This window comes from Coenobita brevimanus, chromosome 114, assembly GCF_032717465.1.
Source record: "Coenobita brevimanus isolate Jiangsu-jjx chromosome 114, ASM3271746v2, whole genome shotgun sequence".
Classification (NCBI taxonomy): Eukaryota; Metazoa; Arthropoda; class Malacostraca; order Decapoda; family Coenobitidae; genus Coenobita; species Coenobita brevimanus.
Genome location: NC_137067.1, coordinates 277,029 through 303,120, shown reverse-complemented (window position 1 = coordinate 303,120; position 26,092 = coordinate 277,029).

Here is a 26,092-nt window from a genome sequence, read left to right as displayed (position 1 = left end):
GATGGATGGAATAGTTGGTGAGTGGGGTGTGCCTGCTGAGATAGATGAGAATGGCAATGCTGGGAGGGGGTTGGTGATAGCCAATACCCTCTTCAGGCACAAGATGATTCACAGGTATTTATGGCGAGTGATGAGAAGGGTGGGTGGTGAACTGAATGAAAGGAAGGCAATGATTGATTATGTGTGTGTGTGGATGAAAGGATGCAAAAATGTGTAATGGATGCAAGAGCTTATAGAGGTTGGGGGAGTGGACTTTCTGACCATTACTTGGTGGTGGCCAGAATCAAGGACCAATTAGGATGGAGAAATAGAAGAAGGGAGAGACGGGAAGAAAGAGTATTTGGAAGGAGAGTGGAAAGGTTACAAGAGGGTAAGAAAAAGGCAGAGTATAAGAGAGAAGTGGAGGAACGATTGTGCAAATATGAATTAGAGCAGATGGGGGACGTGGAAAGTGTGTGCAGGATATTTACAGAAGAAATATGTGCAGCATGTGATGTGGTGTGTGGGATGAAGAGAAGACGGAGGGGTGTGCAAGGAACAGCGTGGTGGAATGAAGAGGTAAGACAGGCTGTGCCACAAAAGCAGAAAGCATACAATGAATGGATGAGAAATAGGGGCTTGGAAGAAGTTGAGAGGTGGAAAAGAGAGTTATATGCAGAAAGAAAGAGAGAGGTGAAAAGATTAGTAAGCGAGAGTAAGAAGAGAGTGGATGAAGAATTTGGAAGGAATTTGAGTGTAAAGTGGAGAGACTGTAAGAAAATGTTCTGGAAAGAGGTGAAAAGAGTAAGACAGGGTAGCATTCAAGCTAGCAGGGGAGTAAAAGATAAATAATGGTAGATTACTAGTGGAGAAGGGAGAAAAAGTGAGCAGATGGAATGAACATTTTAAGCAATCGTTGAACATAGAAGATGGAAGTAATGTGAGTATAAGCGGCTGGGGAATGGCTGGGAGAAGGAAGGAGGTGAGAAGACAAGAAAAAATCAGTAGGATAGAAGTTGTGGAAGCAATGAAGAAAGTAAAACTGGGGAAAGCCCCAGGAATTGGTGGAGTGTGTGGTGGTATGCTGAAGCATGGGGGAGAGATAGTATTAGAATGGATGTGGAAGATGTGCTGACTGGATTGGAAGTCAGGTATAATTATTCCCTTGTACAAAGGGAATGGGGAAAAATAAGTGTGTGGTAATCATAGGGGCATTTGTCTTAGTGTAATAGGAGAAGTGTATGGTAGGATACTTATTGACAGAGTTAAAGAAATAACAGCGGAGTTAGTTGGATAAGAACAGGGTGGTTTTAGGATGGGAAGAGGTTGTGTAGATCAGATATTCATTCTTAGATCTTTAGTGGAAAAGTTTCTGGAGAAGGGAAAGAAGATGTATGCGGCTTTCATGGATTTGGATGCCGAGGATGAGATGGAGGGATGGGGTGGAGAGGTATATAAGAGAGGGTGGTGTGAGTTAGGAGCAGGGCAGTGAAATGGTGGGGGACAGGGCGACGTGGAGATGATTTTTTTGTGGCCACTCCGTGCAGGATTGAGGCATCTGGCAATAGATAGATACTGTAGATAGATGGTTTCTGAACATGGATTGACTCCAGAGCTAATATATAACGCTGATGAAACTGGGCTAATGCGGCGTTGCTTACCAATATCAACTCTTGCATGTGGCCATGAGAAAGTAGCAGTTGGATTCAAACAAAATAAGGATCGAGTGACTGTGCTTGTCTGTACAAATGCGGCGGGTACACACAAACTCAAGCTGCTGGTTATTGGCAAGTACGGCAAGCCACGGTGTTTTACAGGGTTGTCTTATTTTGCCTGTTTATTACAAAGCACAGAATAATGCCTGGATGGACTGTGAAATTTTTCTTTGGTGGTTTCACCACGTCTTTGTTCCAAGTGTTAAGAATCATCTTAAGAAAATTGGTAAGCCAGAGGACAGTAAAGTGGTGCTTGTGCTTGATAACTGCTGAGCGCTTCCCCCAGCTGATCAGCTCGTAAATGGTAACAGTTTTGCATTGTTCATGCCACTCAGTATTACCAGCCTTTTTTTTTTTTTTTTTTTTTTTATGTGTCCGACTCTGGGCATAGGCTTCACAGCCTGCTATCAAGGCCCAGCAGTCCTCCTGCATGCCATACACCTCTACATGTCACCACTTCAGCGCTAACACCCACCGTCCATATTGAATACATGCTAGGGCTGTCTCATACAGGACTGGTGTATTGGTATTAGCGGGGGTATTTTTACGACATGTCGGCTGGTCTTCTGGTAGATCAGTAAAGCCTGATTTAATGAAATTCAAATCCTTAAACTATTCCCTGCCCCAGCCGGGATTCGAACCTGGGTCCTTAAGGACCGCAGGCCACCTCTCTACCGACTGAGCCACCACCCATGGACCAGGATGTCATTCAAGACATCAAGATGTTGTACACGCGGGACTTTATGCGTAAAGTCCTAAATGCTGATGGGAAAATTGGTGGGTTTCGAAAGGAGTTCAACTTAAGAGAAGCCATTCACACTCTGGCAATCGCATGGAAAAATGTGAGGAAACAAACCGTCTGTAGGTGTCGTCACAAGATATGGCGTAGGATTATGACTGAATCCGAAAGCCCTGATGACGACGAACAATGTGAGGGTTTCCTGACCGAAAAAACATCGAGTGAGGATCTTCAGGAGGAGGTATGCGACTTGGCAGGCCACATTGTTCCCCAGGAAGAAGTTCGGGAGTGGATGAAAGTTGATGAAAATATTTCTGTCGCCCATAATTTCAGCACCGGGCAAATAATAGATGTAGTGATGAACAGAGGAAAAGAAAACTCCAAGGATCAAGAAAGTGACGAGGAAGAGCCTGAAGAGACTAAAATTTCGTGGAGTGATGGAAAGTGTTAAGAATATATGGAGTAGATGGGAAGTTGTTGAATGCCGTGAAAAGTATGTACGATGGTGCGAAGGCTGCAGTGCGTGTGGATGGTGAACTAAGTGAATTTTTCTCTTTGAAAGTTGGTTTGAAACAGGGATGTGTCATGTCTCCATGGTTGTTCAATCTGTACATGGATGGGGTAATAAAAGAGGTACAAGGTAGGGTAGTGGATGTTGGAGTGGCCCTGGTGAGAGAGGATAGTGTTTGGAAACTCCCCGTACTGTTGTTTGCAGATGATACCGTGTTGTTGAGTGAAGACGAAGGGGAGCTGCAAGGCTTGGTGGATGAGTTTGAGAGAGTGTGTAAGAAACGGAATCTAAAGGTGAATGTAGGGAAGAGTAAAGTGATGGTCTTTGAGAGAGGTGAAGTCAGTGAATGTACAGCGAGGTTGGATGGTGAGGAATTGGAAAATGTGAGTACGTTTAAGTACTTGGGTAGTGTGATGAGTAAGGATGGAGGTTTGGAGGGTGAAGTGCTTGAAAGGGTACAGCAGGGAAGAAAGGTTGCTGGTTCTTTGAAAGCAGTGATAAGAAACAGGGAAGTGAGCATGGAAGTGAAAAAGTTACTACATGACAGTATTATGATACCAACTCTAACGTACGGAAGTGAAGCTTGGACGTTGTTGGAAGGACACAAGTCAAGAGTGAGAGCCGTGGAAATGAGTTATTTAAGAGGAGCCTGTGGAGTTACATGGAGAGACAGGCTGACGAATGAGGATATAAAGGAGCGTTGTGGTGTGGATGTGATAGGAAACGTTATGAGGAACACACTGAGGTGGTTTGGCCATGTGGAGAGGATGGAGGGTGAAAGACTGACGAAGAGAGTGTATGTGAGTGAGGTGGAGGGGGAAAGAGGGAGGGGGAGGCCGAGGATGAGATGGAGAGATGGGGTGGAGAGGTATATGAGAGAGGGGGGTGTGAGTTGGGAGCAGGGGAGTGAAATGGCAGGGGACAGGACGACTTGGAGGCGATTTGTTTGTGGCCACCCCAAACGGGATTGAGGCGTCTGGCAATAGATAGATAGATAGATAGAGTGTGTTGTCCCAGATGACTGGGTGAAGAATGTGACTGTAAGTGTGTACACGGGGAAGGGTGCTGCCCTGGAAAGTGGATATTATAGATTCATGAAAAATAAGTTTTTTTTTTTTTTTTTTACCAAGTGGGCAGTGGACTTTGTGAAAGCTACTCAGATCCACCCAAATATATTTATACAGTATTAGCCTCACAGTAGGACGGCCTAACCCAGCCATAGATAACACAGGCTAAACTAACCTAACCTAACCAAGTTATGCTAAGCTAACTAATGGTAACTTAACTAACCCATAGTAATACAAATATAAATATATTTGTGTAGATATGAGAAGGTGTTGTATTAATAAGAGTCCACCATTACGCCCGGAAAATAAACGCTCTTCGGGAAGTCAAACCCTGGTGAGCTAAAATTCCACTTATTGCCACTTATTTTACATTTATATTCTGGTCAATTTACTATTGCTTGAGCTCAGTATTTTTATGTGCATATTTTACATATATATATATATATATATATATATATATATATATATATATATATATTGAGACAGCCTCTTCCCCTATTTGTGTGTAGTTTTGAAGGTCAGCTGTATATAGGGCAAAGTGTTAGTTTCAGAGACTTTAAGTGGATAACATAAATAGTTGAGAGAATGAAGGATGACAACTTCGTGCAGAGGGTGAGAGGTGTGAATGTTGAGTGTAGACTTGCAAGAGAAAGACCAGAAAAATATTTGGGGCAAAGTCAGTGAGTGTGAATTTATGATTAAAGGACTGAATAGAGAAGCTGCTAGAGGTTGATCTGCATGGAGAGCTGGCCAGTGGTGAGCAAGACCAATACACGCAAGGTTGTTGGAGCCCTTATAAACAAAGAAAGGCAGCAGTTGAATGAGTGTCTAAAAGGACAGAAGTGATAGAGATATAGACTTGAAGAAGAAAAGGAAGCCTTGGAAGAAGATGCTTCAGAGAAGTGTGTCTTTGGAAGTGATAGAAAGATGGAAATAGGAATATAGGAGATTTGAAAAGAGAGTACAGGAAATGGTAGATGAAGCCAGACAGTGAGAGTATGATGAGTATGGAAGAAGGATAATTGATCAGTACAAGAATGATAAAAGGGAGTACTATGAGACAGGTAAACAAGGACGAGGATACATGGTTATGAGAGGGGTAGAGCGAAGGAAGTAGCTGAGGCATTCAGTAGGAGGTGGGTGGATGTTGGATATGTGCAAGAAGTCAGGTGTTGGTGTGGATCATGCAGAGTGATTGCTGGGAGGGATTGTGATTACAAGTTGTTTTGGCAGGGTAAGGCAGATGGATATGGTGGTGTGAGTGTGTTGGTTAACCCCTTAACCGCGTGTCGTCACTTTCGCGACGCTTGAGAGCAAGGGATCATACCACGGGGCGACACTTTAGTGATTCTGTGTTATTTTGAATTCGCCCTGGCTTTGAAGTGGTGGCGTATATCATCTATCAGTACTGCCAATGTCCAACACTAGTCAGCACTCCTTATCTCATCTGTACTCCCATCCATTGTTGACAATTTAGCCATTTCTCCCCGTTCTTGACTCCCCTCCCTACCTCCCCTCCATTACACTATCCTCTCGTCTGCCCGGCCGTGCTACGCTAAGTAAATCTTCCCTGGAATTTTTCACTGATTTCATCCATTGAAATAAGCCCTATGCCCTATTCTTATACCAAATATTATATACAAGAAAGAAATAAGGTAAGTGAGAGTGCCATACACCTAGAATTGGCTAATTATCACCTGACAACACCTCACGTGCACTCGTTCGCTAATTTTCACTGTTTATTTCCCCTTGAAATATGGCGTATAATCTATTTTCGTCATAAAAATATATATTAGAAAGGACGGGAGAAGCCTAAGTGATATTTACATTCACCTGGAACTACCTAATTATTGCAGACCTCCACACTGTATTCTACGCTAAGTAAATCTTCCCTGGAATTTTCCACTGATTTCATCCATTGAAATAATCCCTATGCCCTATTCTTATACCAAATATTATATACAGAAAAGAAATAAGGTAAGTGATAGTGCCATACACCTGGAATTGGCTAATTATCAACTGAGAATACCTCACGTGCTCTCGTTCGCTAATTTTCGCTGTTTATTTCCCCTTGAAATATGCCGTATAATCTATTTTCGTAATAAATATACATATAAGGAGGGAAGGGAGAAGCCTAAGTGATATTTACATTCACCTGGAACTACCTAATTTATTATGTATTGTCTTGGTTTCCTGCCAATCATTTCATTGCTATATATTAGCAGGTCTCATAGGGCTGAAGTTGGTAGTATTGCACTCACTCTAGCCAGGCGGCAGGAGGCCACCACTATCAGTTCACTGTCGTCTTTGAAAGTGGGAGTATGTCTGATTTGCTCCTGCTAACTTCCGCCGCTTTATAGCCCCATTCAAAGGGCCCTGTGACCTTTACCCCCTACTAAACCTCGTGTGGAAAGATGTAAAGGGCTGACAATTGATAGAGAGTGACTATGATCTTTTTATTGAGTAAAACAGTGCAAATGGAATTGTATATAAAGTGTAAATAATGTGTAAACAGCAAGAAAGCAATGAATGTAAATATAAGTGAACAGTGGAAAATAGTTTTATAAGTTACTTCAAGTGACAGTGCATAACACAGTGTAAATAAAATAGAAATGTAAATAATGTAAATAAAGTAGAGAATGTAAATAGAAATGTAAATGAGTAGTAATATAAGAATACAAGTATATATACTAGGAGTAATGAAAGTGAAAGTTTCACTCTAGCATGTATGAATACTATGAGTTATGAAAGTGAAGGTGAAAGTGACAGATTCACTCTCAATTCTAGTATACAGGACGAGAAAGTGAATGCTATGTATTTTACTGAAAGAAATTGAATGCCTACAGTGACAATAAACTACTATTACTGAAGGAAACTTATGGATAAAGACTGTAGATATATATAAGTGTTATATAGTAACAGAAATATAATCTGTGAGTGTTTTTATGAATAATAGACAACACTAGCGGTGAATGATCGGAAGTGTAATGGTCATACGCCCTCGTAATTTTCATTGCTTTCACAGTGTTTTTTTGTGGAGTATAGATTCCAAACTATTTGAGAATCATAGATTAGTGTTTCTAGTGATAATATCAGGCTGTGGTAATCATATTATGAGTTGTTGGGAAGTGTAAAGTGGAGACTTCGTTACCCAACTTCAGAGGTCTCCACAAGTCCTACGGTACTCGACGAAGGCTCAACAAACACCCAAGGAGAAAGCTGAAGGTATGTGCCATAAGTATATATGATTTTAATTTTTTAGGACAAATAACTGATTTTGGGCAAATATTTTTAGAGAGTCTGTTAGAGCTCGAATATGCCCGCGGGAGCCGCAAGTCAAAGCAAAACAAGCCCGCGGTGTAAGGGTTAAGGACAAATGGATGGAATATGTTATGAATGTAAGAAGAGTTAGTCAGAGGGTAATAGTAGTGATTTTTTTTTTTCTTTTGTACAAGAATTTTTTCATATTTTATCAGTGTATGTTTCATTGGCAGGTCTGGATGAGGTAGAGAAGGATGGAATCTGGGATGACTTAATACATGTAGTAAGTGGTATGGGGGATGATGAAATTGTAGTTTTGGGAGGGGACTTAAATGGTCATGTAGGTGATGCATCTCAAGGATATGAAGGAGTACATGGTGGATGTGCATATGTTACAAGAAATGAGGAAGGGAAACGGATACTTGAGTTTGGGGAGACAATGAACATGATTATGTGCAACACAGATTTAAGGAAAAGAGAATGTAGGTTGGTTACATACCAGTCTGCGGAGAATAGCAGCCAGATAAGAGTATTTCATGGTATGAGGGCTGATAGGAGGTTAGTCAGTGATGTTAAAGTTATAGGGAGCGAGGAGTGTGTGCGGGAACAAAACCTATTTATATATGACATGGTACTGATGGAGAGGGTAATAAAAAAGAGGACCTATGCACCTAGGAGGAAAATACTGAAGCTGAAAAAGCAAACAGTAAGGGATGCCCTGTAGAGTGAGATGAGGTGAGTGGTGGCTGAACAGGGAGACAATAATATAAGTGTTAATGAACAGTACAGAGCCCTCACGAACAACCTCTTGAGAGTTGCAGATTCAGTATGCAGTTAGACAAGAGGCCCACCAAGAAATAAACTTGGTGGTGGGATGAGGTTGCAGAAGCTGCAGTTAAGGAGAAAAGAAGGGTTCTCTGTACGACAGATCTTCCAGACTGGTGACCATTTTGGGTGCAGTTCTCTGTATTCTGTCAACCTTGTTTATATCTTTCTTTTTGTGTGGGGACCACACTACTGCTGCATATTCCTACCTGGGGTGAATCATGGCCACTATCAATTTTTTCATCATCTCCTCATCCATATAATGAAAGGCTACTCTTATATTTGTCAGGAGTTTATACGTCTCTCTAACTGCCATGTTAATGTGTTTTTCAGGTGACAAACTGTGCTGGACCAGCACACCCAAATCTTTCTCTTCTCTCGTTTCTGTGATTGGTTTATTACCCATCAAATAATTCAATGATGGCCTCTTGGTACTTTTACCCTTTTCCAATATTTTACAGTTCGTTGCATTAAATTTCTTTTCCACATCCGGCTCCATTCGTGTATCCTATCCAGATCGTCCTGCAGCATTTTACAATCCTCCTCAACCTCTACCTTCCTCAAGATCTTTGCGTCATCATCAAACAGACTTGCATAACTGTTAACTCCATCTACCATATCATTTACATAAATCAGGAACATTACTGGCGTCAACACCAAGCCCTGGGACTCCACTTGTTACTTCCCTCCATCCAGACATCGTATCCTTTATTACTGTCCTCATTTGTCTGTCTCTCAAAAAGTCTTTCATCCATTCCAGGAGGTTCTCCTTCAACCCTCCTATATGCTTTAGTTTCCACATTAGTCTCTTATGGGGTACCTTGTCGAAGGCCTTCTTCAAATCTAAATACACACAATCCACCCAACCATCTCTCTCCTGAAGCACGTCAATCACTCTTGAGTAAAAGCTCAAAAAGTTGGAAATACATGACCTTCCACTTCTAAATCCAAACTGACTGTCAGCCAAAATATTCATCTCTTCCAGATATTTTATCCATCTGTCTTTCAGAATTCTTTTGCACAATTTTGCGACCATGCTGGTTAGGGACACTGGTCTATAATTTAGGGGTTCTTCCCTGTTTCCTCCCTTATAAATTGGTACCACATGTCCCCTCTTCCATTCTTGAGGCACTTTCGCCACCTCCAGAGAACACACAATTCAACTGTGAATCTTATCCCCCAGTTGCTCTCTGAATTCCTTCAGTACCCAATTAGAGATTCCATCAGGTCTTGGGGCTTTCCTTACATCTTGAGTTTCCAGTAATTTATACACTTCCTATACTTCCACTCTTATGTCTTTTATCACTACATTTGTAGCACTCCCTCCCCTTCCACAAACTCCTTTTCGCTAGTGAAAACTGATTGGAAATATTTGTTCATTATTTCTGCCTGCATTGCCGCATCTTTATAGATCTCTCCTTCTACTTTCAGTTTGGTAATTCCTTCCACCAGCAGTACGTTGCTATCGATACCAAATCAACGTGGAGCGGTCGACTTCAGCAAACTTGGGAGTAAACATCACTTTCCTCTTCACGTTGCGTTTGCTTCTCGACGAGAAGTCGGCCGTGTACTGCATGAGTTTGTCTCGGGATCTCTTAATATCAAACAAAGTAGATCGGGCCAGGCTGAACTCACAGAGGATGCGTGAAGAAGACCACCCTGCATCTACTTTATCCAGTATCTTCTGCTTCTTCTCCAGAGTCAACACCATTCTCTTCCTCTTCTCAGGCGGCGGGGCCATCATCACACACACGAAGGAGAGGTTCACGAGCAGCAGGAGTGCCTGCAGCAGGTAAGGCACCACCACAAAAGCGAGCACATGGGCAGCCATGACGACAAGTGTGCACTTGCGATGAGAGACAGGCGGAAAGTGGGGAGGATGCAGGGGCGCTCTAGCGGACATCGGAGGAATGACACGCCACAACAAAGCTGTCCCGCGCCCTGGATGCCAAGTTCAAATTACGGGCGTTTTTTTTTTTTTTTTTTTTTGCGGTTTTCGGACCATTTTGGGAATATTGGATCCCGGGACGATTATGTCCGGTTAGTGGGGCTGTTCGGATATTGGGCGTTCGGATATTAGAGGGATTATTTATTAACATTAGGGATAGGGTTGTCAGAGGTAGGCAGAAAAAGACCTTGGACGAGGTTATTGAGTGTGACCTTGGGGTTAAGGATCTGAATAGGGAAGTTGCCTGAGATGAGCAGCATGGAAAGCTGCCATTAGGTGACCAAGGCTGACACATGAGAGCATGGTGGAGCCTTTAAAAACTAAACGAAAATGATACTTTGCCTTTTTATAATGACAGTTTACCAAAAGTGATTCATTCAAAATATGCATGATACTGGGTAGCGATTTTTTACGTGTTGATCAGGTTAGAATTTTTTGCACGGTTGGTATTGTAGGCTTTCAAGGTTAGGTTTAGTGGCAGTCATTGGTGGTTAAAATTATGGTGGGTATTTGGGGACAAAACCTCTCTGTTAGGTTAGGATGCACTGGTGCGTCCAGTCGGCGATATTGTGTGTAAACGCACTGCCTTGGGGCATTTTTGATAACCTGTCTTAATATACAGTAGTTATCTTTATAGTATTGGGCTTACAGAACCTACCTCCCTATTTTACCTGTAAATATATGTAATGTTTTAGGACGAACTTGATTCAGCACGATGTTCTGCGTGACCTACCTAGTGTTGTATGTGGTGTGTACTATTTTGTTACTGATTTGCTGAAGCCATGTCTGATAAGGGAAAGAGTTGGATGATGATGGTGGTTTTAATGTAGTATATTATGCTTTTTGTAATTTTGTTATTGCCTGTGGACTGGGCTGGCTGTAAGGGGTGATGGGGAGGCCAGGCTTAATAAAACAAACTTTATTGAAGGTTATTTAAAGTTTGACATCATTATCATCGTCATCATCCAGATCTTTTTTCCCACCTAAAAATAATAATAATAATAATAATAATAATATGGGCGGCACCCCCCTTCATGATCAACCCTTTAGACTCCTTTCAGACCTGAGTACAGTATTGTACTGTACAGGGAAAGTATTAAAGACATATGACCTAATAAAGTGAACCAAGATTATGGCTTTACTAAATCATCTAGGATATGATTTAACTAAACCAACAAGAATATGGCTGCTCACCTTAACTCAAGAGGACAACAAGCTTGATGAACGTAAGAAGAGGATCCAAGGCAGGGTGAGGCACCTAGTGTGCACCTCCTGCAGCACCCGACCCACCACCTTCCTCGCCACTCTCGTCACCACCACTTTCGACATTTTCACTAGCTAATGCACCCACTTTGTTCATAAACCCTTGAAAGTCTTTCTGACACCTCAGACATTGCATCATCCTCTTGATCCTCCCCAGGATATGGCTCTGTTGAAGTTGAAGGGAGTGATTCCTCACTTTGTTGAAGCCGCAGGAAATGTGTGATGAAGGTTTGCTTTTGTCTGTTAACCTGGTTGTGCTCTGTCTGTGTAGTAGCAGAAGGTTCTGTCCAGTGAAGTCATCACTTCCACCAATCGCAACTGACAGTGTTCGATGTCCTTCAATTCTTCCTTGAACTTATCTAGGGCACACACTACCCAGCCGATCTCCATCATCGACAAGTCTCCATTCTCCATCACTGGTGGTGCTGGCTGTTCTGCTGAGGTCTCCTGCTCTCAGCCCTCTTGCTCTCAGCTCCGGATTTGAGCCACTCTTCCCTGCTGTCTCGCGTATTACGAGTTCAATTCACATGCTATTAAAAATACATTACAGTTCGATAAAAAATAGATCCTCGCGTACAATGAGATTCACTTACTGTGAGCTCGGGTACTATGCATACCTACTGTAGTCAATTACGATTACGATTACACAAAAGTCTGTAATCGATTACAATCGATTACGATTACAGATTACGATTACTCCACGTCTGCTAAATATGTCAGATTGACCCCCTGGGGGTAGGGGGGGTTTTCAAGAATACTCCCCCAGTATCCCTGCTTGTCGTAGAAGGCGACTAAAATTTTTGGCGGAGGATTAGTGCCCCTCCCCGGAAAACAACTAACTAAAAAGACAAACAATAAGCCTTGGACAAGGACTGACCAAAAGATGACGACCAAGGACCGGACAAAGGACATGGTTATCGGAATTTGGAATGTAAGGGGAGCGAATGATGAGGTGAAAGAGAGAGAGATTGTTCAGGTGCTTGAGGGTGCGAAAGTTGATGTATGCGGAATAACTGAAACGAAATGGAGAGGTGAGAGTGTGAGAGAATGGGAGTATGGATGGGGTATATGTGCAGGAGTAGGTGAGAATGAGAGGGCAAAAGAAGGAGTATGTATAGTTGTGAGTAAAAAATGGAATAAGAGCATAAGAGAGTATGGATCAGTTGGGTCAAGGATTGTGTGGGTAAGATTGAAAGTTGGAATATAAATGTGCGCGATTGTGTGTGTGTATGCGCCAACGCAAGATCGTGCAAGCAGAGTGAGAGAAGAGTTCTGGACAAATGTGGAAGTGTGCATGGAAAAGTTTGGAAGGAATGAGAGAGTGTTTTTGATCAGAGATATGAATGGTAAAGTAGGGAATGTGAAGATGGATGGAATAGTTGGTGAGTGGGGTGTGCCTGCTGAGATAGATGAGAATGGCAGTGTTATCACCAACCCCCTCCCAGCACATTTGTGCTGGGAGGGGGTTGGTGATAGCCAATACCCTCTTCAGGCACAAGATGATTCACAGGTATACATGGCGAGTGATGAGAAGGGTGGGTGGTGAACTGAATGAAAGGAAGGCAATGATTAATTATGTGTGTGTGCATGAAAGGATGCAAAAATGTGTAATGGATTCAAGAGCTTATAGAGGTTGGGGGAGTGGACTTTCTGACCACTACTTGGTGGTGGCCAGAATCTAGGACCAATTAGGATGGAGAAATAGAAGAAGGGAGAGACGGGAAGAAAGAGTATTTGGAAGGAGAGTGGAAAGGTTACAAGAGGGTAAGAAATAGGCAGAGTATAAGAGAGAAGTGGAGGAACGATTGGGCAGATATGAATTAGAGCAGATGGGGGACGTGGAAAGTGTGTGCAGGATATTTACAGAAGAAATATGTGCAGCATGTGATGTGGTGTGTGGGATGAAGAGAAGACGGAGGGGTGTGCAAGGAACAGTGTGGTGGAATGAAGAGGTAAGACAGGCTGTGGCACAAAAGAAGAAAGCATACAATGAATGGACGAGAAATAGGGGCTTGGAAGAAGTTGAGAGGTGGAAGAGAGAGTTATATGTAGAAAGAAAGAGAGGTGAAAAGATTAGTAAGAGAGAGTAAGAAGAGAGTGGATGAGGAATTTGGAAGGAATTTCAGTGTAAAGTGAAGGGACTGTAAGAAAATGTTCTGGAAGGAGGTGAAGAGAGTAAGACAGGGTAGCATTGAAGTTAGCAGGGGAGTGAAAGATAAATAATGGTAGATTACTAGTGGAGAAGGGGGAAAAAGTGAGCAGATGGAGAGAACACTTTAAGGAATTGTTGAACATAGAGGATGGAAGTAATGCGAGTATAAGTGGCTGGGGAATGGCTGGGAGAAGGAGGGAGGTGAGAAGACAGGAAGAAATCAGTAGGATACAAGTTGTGGAAGCAATGAAGAAAGTCAAACTGGGGAAAGCCCCAGGAATTGGTGGAGTGTGTGGTGGTATGCTAAAGCATGGGGGAGAGATAGTAGTAGAATGGATGTGGAAGATGTGCAGATTGGATTGGAAGTCGGGTATAATTGTTCCCTTGTACAAAGGGAATGGGGAAAAATAAGTGTGTGGTAATCATAGGGGCATTTGTCTTCTTAGTATAATAGGAAAAGTGTATGGTAGGATACTTATAGACAGAGTTAGAGAAAGAACAGAGAAATTAGTTGGAGAAGAACAGGGAGGCTTTAGGAAGGGAAGAGGTTGTGTAGATCAGATATTCATTCTTAGATCTTTAGTGGAAAAGTTTCTAGAGAAGGGAAAGAAGTTGTATGCGGCTTTCATGGATTTGGAGAAAGCATATGACAGGGTGGATAGACAAGGATTGTGGAAAGTGTTAAGAATATATGGAGTAGATGGGAAGTTGTTGAATGCTGTGAAGAGTATGTACGATGGTGCGAAGGCTGCAGTGCGTGTGGATGGTGAACTAAGTGAATTTTTCTCTTTGAAAGTTGGTTTGAAACAGGGATGTGTCATGTCTCCATGGTTGTTCAATCTGTACGTGGATGGGGTAATAAAAGAGGTATAAGGTAGGGTAGTGGATGTTGGAGTGGCCCTGGTGAGAGAGGATAGTGTTTGGAAACTCCCTGTACTGTTGTTTACAGATTATACTGTGTTGTTGAGTGAAGACGAAGGGGAGCTGCAAGGCTTGGTGGATGAGTTTGAGAGAGTGTGTAAGAAACGGAACATTAAAGGTGAATGTAGGGAAGAGTAAAGTGATGGTCTTTGAGAGAGGTGAAGTTAGTGAATGTTCAGCGAGGTTAGATGGTGAGGAATTGGAAAATGTGAGTACGTTTAAGTATTTGGGTAGTGTGATGAGTAAGGATGGAGGTTTGGAGGGTGAAGTGCTTGAAAGGGTACAGCAGGGAAGAAAGGTTGCTGGTTCCTTGAAAGCAGTGATAAGAAACAGGGAAGTGAGCATGGAAGTGAAAAAGTTACTACATGACAGTATTGTGATACCAACTCTAACGTACGGAAGTGAAGCTTGGACATTGTTGGAAGGACACAAGTCAAGAGTGAGAGCAGTGGAAATGAGTTATTTAAGAGGAGCCTGTGGAGTCACGTGGAGAGACAGGCTGACGAATGAGGATATAAAGGAGCGTTGTGGTGTGGATGTGGATGTGATAGGAAGCGTTCTGAAGAACACACTGAGGTGGTTTGGCCATGTGGAGAGGATGGAGGGTGAAAGACTGACGAAGAGAGTGTATGTGAGTGAGGTGGAGGAGGGAAGAGGGAGGGGGAGGCCGAGGATGAGATGGAGGGATGGGGTGGAGAGGTATATGAGAGAGGGGGGTGTGAGTTGGGAGTAGGGCAGTGAAATGGCGGGGGACAGGGCGACTTGGAGGCGATTTGTTTGTGGCCACCCCAAACGTGATTGAGGCGTCTGGGAATAGATAGATAGATAGATAGATATTAGAATGATGTTCCAGAAAGCTGCACAGCAGTCATCAAAACTGCCGCAGCAGCCAGAACCAGTGCCATCCACATCAGCTGTGGATGTGGAGGATGACTGTCCAGCTGTCCTTCGACTCTAACAATGTTGGTAAGGATGAGTGAGTACTTGCACAATATTTTATCAGTAGGCTGCGGAGTTGCATTATATATTAACTTTATTCATACAAGGTTTTTTGCTCAGAAAAGCTTTGTAGACTAACACATTGTATCCCTAGTCACTTTTTCCCACCAGCTTAAGTTACTGAAGTCACTTGCCAACAAATATATCATTCATCTTATCATATTGGTTTTGTAGTTCTGCTAGCATATGACTGTACTTGAAAATTCTCAGTAAGAGGTGGGATATCAACTGCAAATTGGAATGCTGAATGAAAGTTTTCATTGAATGGGCTTCTTAGGAATGAGGGTGGGTGCAGGGAGATGGACAACAGTCACTCAGAAAAAACATGCGTAACCTGCTCCTGATGACATTCGAACGTGTGTTCCAGCCAGCTGAGGTCATTCCATATTACTGACAACATTCAGACAACGTGTGTTCCAGCCAGCTGAGGTCCTTCCATATTACTGACAACATTCAGACAACGTGTGTTCCAGCCAGCTGAGGTCATTCCATATTACTGACAACATTCAGACAACGTGTGTTCCAGCCAGCTGAGGTCCTTCTGTATTACGGTACTCCTGACAACATTCAGACAACGTGTGTTCCAGCCAGCAGAGGTCCTTCCGTATTACGGTATTCCTGACAACGTTCAGGCACCGTGTGTTCCTGCCAGCAGAGGTCCTTCCGTATTACATTACTCCTGACAACGTTCAGGCAACGTGTGTTCCAGCCAGCAGAGGTCCTTCCGTATTACGTTACTCCTGACAACGTTCAGGCAACGTGTGTTCCAGCCAGCAGGGATGCTTAAGAAATAAATGTTTATGAGCCATTAGCACAGAATAACATTTATTCGCCCGGCAACAATCGGATTGTGATGGTCCACAAATACTTATGGGTCTTTTTTCAACAGTAGGCTCACCTTCGCCACGCACGTCAGGTATTTTGAAGAGCGAGCCACCACATGCATTTCTACGCTGCGTTATCTATCTAAACGCAGCCTAGGGGCTTCCTACACAGCCTTGTGCACCTTTTACACACATGCAATCTGCTCACTGGTCGATTACAGTGTGATCCGTCTCACCAGTCTTACCCCATCTTTTGCTCGTTCTCTGGAGGTGCTTGTGTCTTTGCAGGTTATGCTGGGCACTCCCCGCTGGACACGCCTAGTTAACTTGCGTGGGGAGAGTGGATTTCCCTCCCTTGCTCATCGTGTGGCATTGCGGTGACGGCAGTCACTCTATAACTGGTGCAACGCCGGCCCTTCTTGCCAGTCTCTGTCCTCTTAGGGCGGCTAACAGGTCGGCCCGTTGACCCACTGCCCCACCACGATTGTGTTAGGGCCACCACCGCTACTGTATACGACTTGGGTGTTGCACCGGAGATTTGTCGTAAACCTGACCTGACTTGTCCAGGGTTCTCTCCTCCATCTCCCTGGACATCTCTCCCTTACACCGTTTTATTTCCCACGGAGACACCACCTCGCCACTCCTTTCCGACCGTCCTTCGACAGGAGGGACTCAGTAGGATTGCTGCCTTGGACTCCACAGCATCGGCAGCAAATTACACCGACAGGTCAGTTGGCTCTGATTGTTATGCAGGGGCGGTGTTTGCCTGTGGGAACCTCATGGAATCCTGGCGTATCTCCTCGGGGTCTATGCTTTCCAGGCAGAGCTGGTGGTGCTACTTTGTGTGCTGCGCCATACCCATCGCAACTGTCTCTGGCGTATGTTTATACATACGGACTCCCTCTCCTCCCTTCAGCACTTGCAATAATTTTCCATCACAGAGCACACGGCTTTACTGACCGAAATTTACACCGTGTCTTCCCTCATACAGCAGCAGGGTGGCTCGGTGACTTTTCATTGGGTCCCCGGGCATGTCGGTCTCGCGGGGAGTGAGCTTGCAGACTCAGCACAAGGAGCTAGCTTGTTCCCAGTGGTGACTTTTCAGCTTCCCCCTAGTGTCTCAATTGTTCTCTCTGGGGTGGCCAAGATTATTGGCAGGCGCACCAGGGAGGATCATCAACTATGTATCGCCAAGGGCTCTCGATCGGCTGCCTGGTATGCTGCGGCTGTGGCCTACATTCCTCTTCCAATTCCACCGGGCATGCCTAATTATCTCCTTGTGAGACTCCGACGATTGCGTATGGGGTTCCTGTGCTATAGGCAGATTGCTGGCTTGGAGCCTGACCCATGTCCCCACTGCCTGTCACGATCTGCTGAGCCTCTCTGCCAGTACATTCTAGATTGCCCGGTCATTGCTCTGCTCAGTGCTCAACCTTGGGAGGTTTGCTCGATCCGGCAACGACATTGTAGATACGGACAGTGTTGTGGGCGGCACACCTTTCCCGGTCCTCTTACAAATGGTCAGGGATTACCCTCCTCCTTGTTAACTGATACACCACCACTGACATTGTCTTAGATTCTTTTGTGTGTGTGTGTGTGTGTGTGTGTGTGTGTGTGTGTGTGTAATTCACCGGGTCGGTCAGGATCACTTGATGGTCGTGATCGTCAGCTTTTTACCCTCCCGGAAGGGAGCTGAGAGCTCATATAGTCCGATCTAAGGGCAAGGCTGTGACCTTCACACAAACACACCCGTCCCCTTGCTCAAGGGGGACAGTAACCACCCACTTCATCAGTGAAACTTTTCGCAACCCGAACGCGGCGCGAACTCCCGTCCTCTTACAAATGGTCAGGGATTACCCTCCTCCTTGTTAACTGATACACCACCACTGACATTGTCTTAGATTCTTTTGTGTGTGTGTGTGTGTGTGTGTGTGTGTGTGTAATTCACCGGGTCGGTCAGGATCACTTGATGGTCGTGATCGTCAGCTTTTTACCCTCCCGGAAGGGAGCTGAGAGCTCATATAGTCCGATCTAAGGGCAAGGCTGTGACCTTCACACAAACACACCCGTCCCCTTGCTCAAGGGGGACAGTAACCACCCACTTCATCAGTGAAACTTTTCGCAACCCGAACGCGGCGCGAACTCCCGTCCACCAGTTGGCAAGCGAGAACGTTACCACTGCACCAGCGAGCGGTGTGGTTACATTACCATGATTGTCTCTGATGGGCTCTTCGTTTGCCCGTGCCCCATCTTGTGCGGCGAATATTACACAGCAACAACTACATGCTTGACACTTTTCTGAGGAACCAGATATTTTCTCTACCCAGGGGATATGCTGGAATATTTTCAACCCAGATCCTTGATGTATTGGTTCACCAGCTGCCATGGCAGTTGATTCTCCTTGAGGATTTGAACAGAAGCCATCCTGTGTGGGGGAAAGTGTTATCCAATCCACGACGTTATTTGCTGGTGTCAGTGATGGAGGATTGAGACCTCTTTGTCCTCAGTACAGGGGATCCTACACATACAGGAGTTCACAGTGGTACCTTTTTTGCTATTGACTTCATTCTGTCATCACCGGACTGTGCACTAGATATTATGTGGATTGTCTTTGATGTCCATGGCAGTGACCACTACCCAGTTTTACTACACACAGCTGGCAGTTCATCCACACCACAGGTTTCCTGTTGGTGTCTGGACTGGACTGACTGGGACCTTTTTCAAGACCCAAGTGTTCCTCAGTCTTGGGGGTGGAGTTTCATAGTGTTGATGAAGTTGTACTGCGTTTCACCTGTACTCTTTACCAGGCAGGTGTGAGGTCAGTTCCCAGAACAAGTGGCTGCTCTCCTCATAGGCCTGTGCCATAGTGCAGTAGTAAGTGTGCAGCAGTTTGCAGAGCCTACAGAGCTGGATACTCAAGTTTCCCTGCACACGGAGTGAGTTTCTAAAGGTGCAGTTCCACCAAGTCCTTGCAAAATACAGGTGGACCATAAAGAATGCACGGTGTAGCCCCTGGGCAACCTGTGCTTCGTCCATTAACTCCTCCATGCCAGGTTTGGAAGGTACAAGGGAAATGTTCATCAAACCCACCAGTGGCCAGGATCAGTAGCGGTATTGTGTCAGAATCTCAGGTGGTTGCTACTGCTTTTGCTGAACAATTTATAGTGTTTCCAGGAGAGAGCCTTCAGCACCATATTTTGGTGATTGCGGTAGGAGAGGTTGGGGCTGGGTTTTCAGTCATCGGGGAAGGGGAGGCTTACAACACCTTATTCACTGAGAGAGAACTGCCCGTACTTGCTGCATGGACACAGCTCCAGGACACGATGATATTCCACATGCTATAATTCGCCATCTAGGGGAGGAGTCCTTGGCCTTGTTCAACTGGAGGGGATGATGCCAACTGGCTGGCACCTGGCAATAATCCTGATCCCTAAGCCAGGGAAGGACCAGTCCATTGTGTCCAGTTTCTGCACACCCTCTTTGACATTATACATTTGCAAACTGTTTTTAGAAAATGGTGGGTTTGTATCTAAATCCCTGTGGGTTCAGGCAGATGTGATCCACTATGGAGAACCATAGATCCACCATGGACAATGTTATTTACCTTGAACCATCCATCTGCTCCAAATATGCTTCCAGATACAATCGTGACTTGAGAAGGAGTTTGATGCAGCTTGGGGTGATGGCAGTGTATCAAGTTTCCATTGTAATGGTCTTTGGGGTTGCTTACCCATTTTTATTCAGAACTTCCTCTTTGACAGGAAGTTTCCTGTGTGTGTGTGTGTGTGTGTGTGTGTGTGGGATGTGAACTTTCTGCTGTACTCTGAGGAGGAGCATGTGCCACAGAGGAGTGTTTTGAGTGTAGCATTATTTGCTGTTGCAGTTAACCCTCTCATTACTGGACGACGCAGACTTCGTCCAACCACGGGCAATTACTCAGGATGTGGGCCGGCTCGGCCGTGGCTGAACGTTGGTAGAACCTCCCCCTGTTTCTGCACTCGTGTTACTTCTTAATCTTTTTGTCCTCAGACCCTTGGTTTTGCTTCAATTTCCATGATTTTATTATTCCATGTGGAGAGGATGGAGGGTGAGAGACTGATGAGGAGAGTGTGTGTGAGTTAGGTGGAGGGGAGGAGAGGGAGGGGAAGACCAACGGTGAGATGGAGGGATGGGGTGGAGAGGTTTATGAGAGAGGGGGGTGTGAGTTGGGAGCAGGGCAGTGAAATGGTGTGGGACAGGGCGACGTAGAGGCATTTTGTTTGTGGCCATCCCGTGGTGGATTGAGGCATCTGGCAATAGATAGATAGATAGATATTATTCCTCGTAATCTCTAATAGTTGTGCTTGCTTCTGGTGTTGCAAAGAATGTTTGGCGAACATAAATTATGCGCTGATTTACAATGTTTTTTATTTCCTTTGTGTTTTCTCATAGAAATATATGTTTTATGGTAATTGTTACTGAGAAAGAGTTTTATGATGTTTCATTAGTGACATTTTGGTATACAAACATTTCCTGTTGGACAATTTGGGTTGGTTTTACGTTCCGCAAAAGGAAATTATCTTACGGTTGTGCTGCAGTGCTGGAACGGTGTTTTGGACAGCCAGAGTTGTTGCTGAATTATTTTTTTCCCTTGCCTTTATTTATGCCTCTATCTGCCTGATTTTGTATTCACTTAGTCTCCAATGGTTGTACTGTACTTGCTTATGGTGAATATAAAATGTGTTAATTTACCATGTTTCTTTCTTTCTCGTTTCCTCATGGAAATACAGGATAACCTCGATATAACGGACTTCAATAGTTCAGAATTCGCTTTTGTCGGACTCGAGGATCTACCTGACTAAATTGCTGTATATCAGAAAAAGTCCGATAAAGGCAGAAGCAGTGTGGACTGCCTGACCACTTCAGCTGTGTTCACCACAATAAGGTAAATAAAAAACATGTTTATCAGTGTACGGTACAGTATTATTATATATATTATACCATTTGACCAAACCATACGTGCTTCCTACGTGTAGTGGGTTGGTGGAGGGTTAGTGCCCCTCCCTGTAAAACAAATAACCCAGAGTCAAATGGCCACCCCATATGGGATTATGGTGTCTGGTAATAGATAGATAGATAGATTATTGTAGTGAAGTTATAACACAGTATGGTACCACAATGGTTGTTAAAACAGTTTAACAACTGTTCATGCTATCTGGACTAATGTCTGATACAGTATATCGGAAAAAGTCCGGTTTAGCAGAGGGAAGTCCGGATGTCGCTTTTATCGGAATTTTGCATTTTTTGGAATGGTTTGGGCCCCAATTAGTCCGTTATAGTGAGGTCTTACTGTATATGTTTCATGGTAATTTTTACTAATAAAGAGTTTTACAAAATTTCATTAGCTACATTTTGGTATATAAACATTTACTGTTGAACAATTTGGATTGGTCTTACTTACCACAACAGGAAATTACCTTACGGTCGTGCTGCGGTGTGGGAGCGGTGTTTGGCTAAATTATATTTTTCTCTGCCTTTCTTTATGCCTTCTTCTGCCTGACTTTTTATTCACATAATCTCAGAGAGTTGCGCTTGCATATGGTGTTGATAAAAACGTTTGGCGAATATAAATTATGTGCTAATTTATGATGTTTCTTTCTTCCATCAAGGGGCGATTTTGTTCGACGCAGCTTGCGTTGTCCAGTAACGAGCCGGTGACTTTTGCACCACTACCCTAACTGTCGAAAGGGTCACTGGCATTGTGGAGATCCTAGCAGAGGGAGTGAAGAGCTTCCTCTTTGTGGATGATGTCTCTGTCTCCTTTGCTGCATCCAGTATGTTGGTGGCAGAGTGCTGGCTGCAACTTGCAATAAATCATTCTGTTACCAGGGCACCGAAACATGGCTTTTAGATTTTCCTCATCTGAGACCATTGCAGTGCATTTCTGCCAGTTACATGGGGCCCATCCTGACCCAGATTTGTTTTTAAATGGCCAAAGGATTGCTGGTATGGAAGTGAGGTTTTTAGGCCTCGTCTGACGCTTCTCTTATTTGGATCCCACATTTAAAGCAGATAAAGGCTTCTTTCCTGAAGGTTGTGAGCCTTTTAAAGGTTCTAGCTCATACTAGATAGGCTGCTGACAGACATACCCTGCTCCTGCTCCATCAAGCTCTAGTGTTATCCAATCCTTTCAGGATTTTAGCGAAAGCTTTGCCATTTCACTTGACATCTCAAAGACTTTTAGTTGAGTCTGGTATAAATTTTTAATTTCCAACCTGCCCTCTTATGGCTTCTATTCTTCTATCTGTGCCTTCATCTCAAGCTTCCTTTCTGGTCGTTGTATAGCTGCAGTTGTAGACGGCCACTGTTTTTCTCCTAGAGCTATAAGTAGTGGTGTTCCTCGGGACTCTGTCCTATCACCAGCTGTCTTGAACGCTTTAAGGAATTGTTGAACATAGAGGATGGAAGTAATGCGAGTATAAGTGGCTGGGGAATGGCTGGGAGAAGGAGGGAGGTGAGAAGACAGGAAGAGATCAGTAGGGTAGATGTTGTGGAAGCAATGAAGAAAGTTAAATTGGGGAAAGCCCCAGGAATTGATGAAGCGTGTGGTGAAATGCTGAATCATGGGGGAGAGATAGTAGTAGAATGGATGTGGAAGATGTGCAGATTGGCCTGGGAGGAAGGTAGAGTCCCGGAGGATTGGAAGTCAGGTATAATTATTCCCTTGTACAAACGAAAAGGGGAAAAACAAGTGTGTGGTAATCATAGGGGCATTTGTCTTCTTAGTATAATAGGAAAAGTGTATGGTAGAATGCTTATTGACAGAGTTAGAGAAAGAACAGAGAAATTAGTTGGGGAAGAACAGGGAGGCTTAGGAAGGGAAGAAGTTGTGTAGATCAGATATTCATTCTTAGATCTTTAGTGGAAAAGTTTCTAGAGAAGGGAAAGAAGTTGTATGCAGCTTTCATGGATTTGGAGAAAGCATATGACAGGGTGGTGGATAGACAAGGATTGTGGAAAGTGTTAAGAATATATGGAGTAGATGGGAAGTTGTTGAATGCTGTGAAGAGTATGTACGATGGTGCGAAGGCTGCAGTGCGTGTGGATGGTGAACTAAGTGAATTTTTCTCTGTGAAAGTTGGTTTGAAACAGGGATGTGTCATGTCTCCATGGTTGTTCAATCTGTACATGGATGGGGTAATAAAAGAGGTACAAGGTAGGGTAGTGGATGTTGGAGTGGCCCTGGTGAGAGAGGATAGTGTTTGGAAACTCCATGTACTGTTGTTTGCAGATGATACTGTGTTGTTGAGTGAAGACGAAGGGGAGCTGCAAGGCTTGGTGGATGAGTTTGGGAGAGTGTGTAAGAAACGGAATCTACTGGTGAATGTAGGGAAGAGTAAAGTGATGGTCTTTGAGAGACGTGAAGTTAGTGAATGTACAGCGAGGTTGGATGGTGAGGAATTGGAAAATGTGAGTACGTTTAAGTATTTGGGTAGTGTGATGAGTAAGGATGGAGGTTTGGAGGGTGTGCTTGAAAGGGTACAGCAGGGAAGAAAGGTTGCTGGTTCCTTGAAAGCAGTGATAAGAAACAGGGAAGTGAGCATGGAAGTGAAAAAGTTACTACATGACAGTATTGTGATACCAACTCTAACGTACGGAAGTGAAGCTTGGACATTGTTGGAAGGACACAAGTCAAGAGTGAGAGCAGTGGAAATGAGTTATTTAAGAGGAGCCTGTGGAGTCACGTGGAGAGACAGGCTGACGAATGAGGATATAAAGGAGCGTTGTGGTGTGGATGTGGATGTGATAGGAAGCGTTATGAGGAACACACTGAGGTGGTTTGGCCATGTGGAGAGGATGGAGGGTGAAAGACTGACGAAGAGAGTGTATGTGAGTGAGGTGGAGGGGGGAAGACGGAGGGAGAGGCCAAGGATGAGATGGAGGGATGGGGTGGAGAGGTATATGAGAGAGGGGGGTGTGAGTTGGGAGCAGGGCAATGAAATGGCGGGGGACAGGGCGACTTGGAGGTGATTTGTTTGTGGCCACCCCAAACGGGATTGAGGCATCTGGCAATAGATAGATAGATAGATAGATAGTAAAATTTGCTTCCAAAAGATTAGATTTGCTAAGTCAACTCTGTACCTTCTTGACTCCAGCACAATTGTTAACCTTTTACATGAGTTTATTCGCCCATGTAGAGTACAACTCTCACATATGGGGAGACTCCCCATGTACATTCTATCTCAACAAGGTGGTGTCAAATGTTTTTCGTTTCATTAACCCGCCTCCTCTTACTGGCTCCCTTCAACCTCTGTCTCTTTAACTCGCTGTTGCATCTTTATCTCTTTTTTGTCGCCACTTCATTGGTCACTGCTCCTCTGAACTGTATGCTTGCATCCCTCATCTACTATGACAGGCACGTAGTACCCGTCTAGCAACAAACTCTCATCCCTTTTCAGTCCAGATCTCTATTGCAAGCGTTAACCATTACCCCCAATTCGTCATGTATACAACAGGTCAACTCTAGAACTGCCTCCCTTCTTCAGTATTTCCTACAGCTTAAGACCTCCAGTCTTTCAAATGCAGTGTGTCCAGGCATCTCAAAATGAATGGTTCTTGAATTTGGCTCTTTGTTATTTTGTTTTTGTTTTCTTGGAGGTAACAGATTGCGGGCACTTTGCCTTAGGTTCCTTCAGCTACCCCTGCCTGGTTATGCACCTTGGACTACATCACACAGGCCTTTGTTTGGCTACAGGACCCTTTTGCACCTCCCTTGTCCCAGGCCTGCTTGTGGATGCAGGAGTATTGAGGCTGGAGCTACAGCGTCAGTCCTGTATAGCGAGGTGCTGGTGCAGAGTCCAGAGGCTTCCTGAAACACAAACATATGACGCTGTTTTTAGTTCTGCATAGCATACTTTGCACGACATCCATACGCAATTTCCTTACTCCTTTAATTATCAGACAGACGAAGTCATAACTCATCTGTCTGCCACTCACTCTGGTCTTTGATGTGGAGACATCTGTTGTTCCACTCTGGGTGTTACTATAAGTCAGATTTTGCTGGTATATCATGGCTCCAAAGTCCGTAACATCAGATGTGGTGATCCACACCCAGCTTTTAGTTCATTTTGCCCTCATGCTGGGTCTGTCCATGTTTACTGATGGCTGGCATTGGATTTGAGGTTGTCTTCCGTAATTTTAGCCAGAGTGGCACCCTACCCTCCTCTGCCTTAATTTTTACTGTGAAGCTGTCAGCAATTCTGTTGGCTGTCCACCATATCCTCACCTTTGATGCAATTAGTTTTATGATTTTTAGTGAGTGATTTTGTGTGTTTGGTGTGGAGGGGAGAGTGTGGCAAGACAGAGATGTAGGAAAGGATTAAGTTTGGTGGAGTGTGTCTTCAGTGTGTGGAGGAGTTTTGTTATTTGTGGGACATGATATGCGCTGGAAGTGGGACTACCTCGGTAGGAGGGTAATAAGTGCTTTTATGCAGCATGTGTTAGGATTTTAATGCTGTACGGTAGTGTGAATTGGTCAGTAATGGAGGTGGATATTCATAGCTCAGCATACAGAGTTTGACTTTAGAATATGTTGATAATGAAGGATAGGTACTAGAGCCATACTATTGTGTTGGAGCGACTTAAGGAGAGAGAGCAACATTTGGAAACTCCCTGTACTGTTGTTTGCAGATGATACTGTATTGTTCAGTGAGGACAAAGGGGAACTTCAAGGCTTGGTGAATGAGGTTCTAAGAGTGTGTGAGATATGGAATCTAATGGTGAATGTAGGGAAGAGTAAAGTTATGGTCCTCGAGAGAAATGAGGGATGCACAGTGATGTTGGATGATGAGGAAATGGAAAGTGTGCGTGTGTTTAAGTACTTGGATAGTGTGATGATTAAGGATTGAA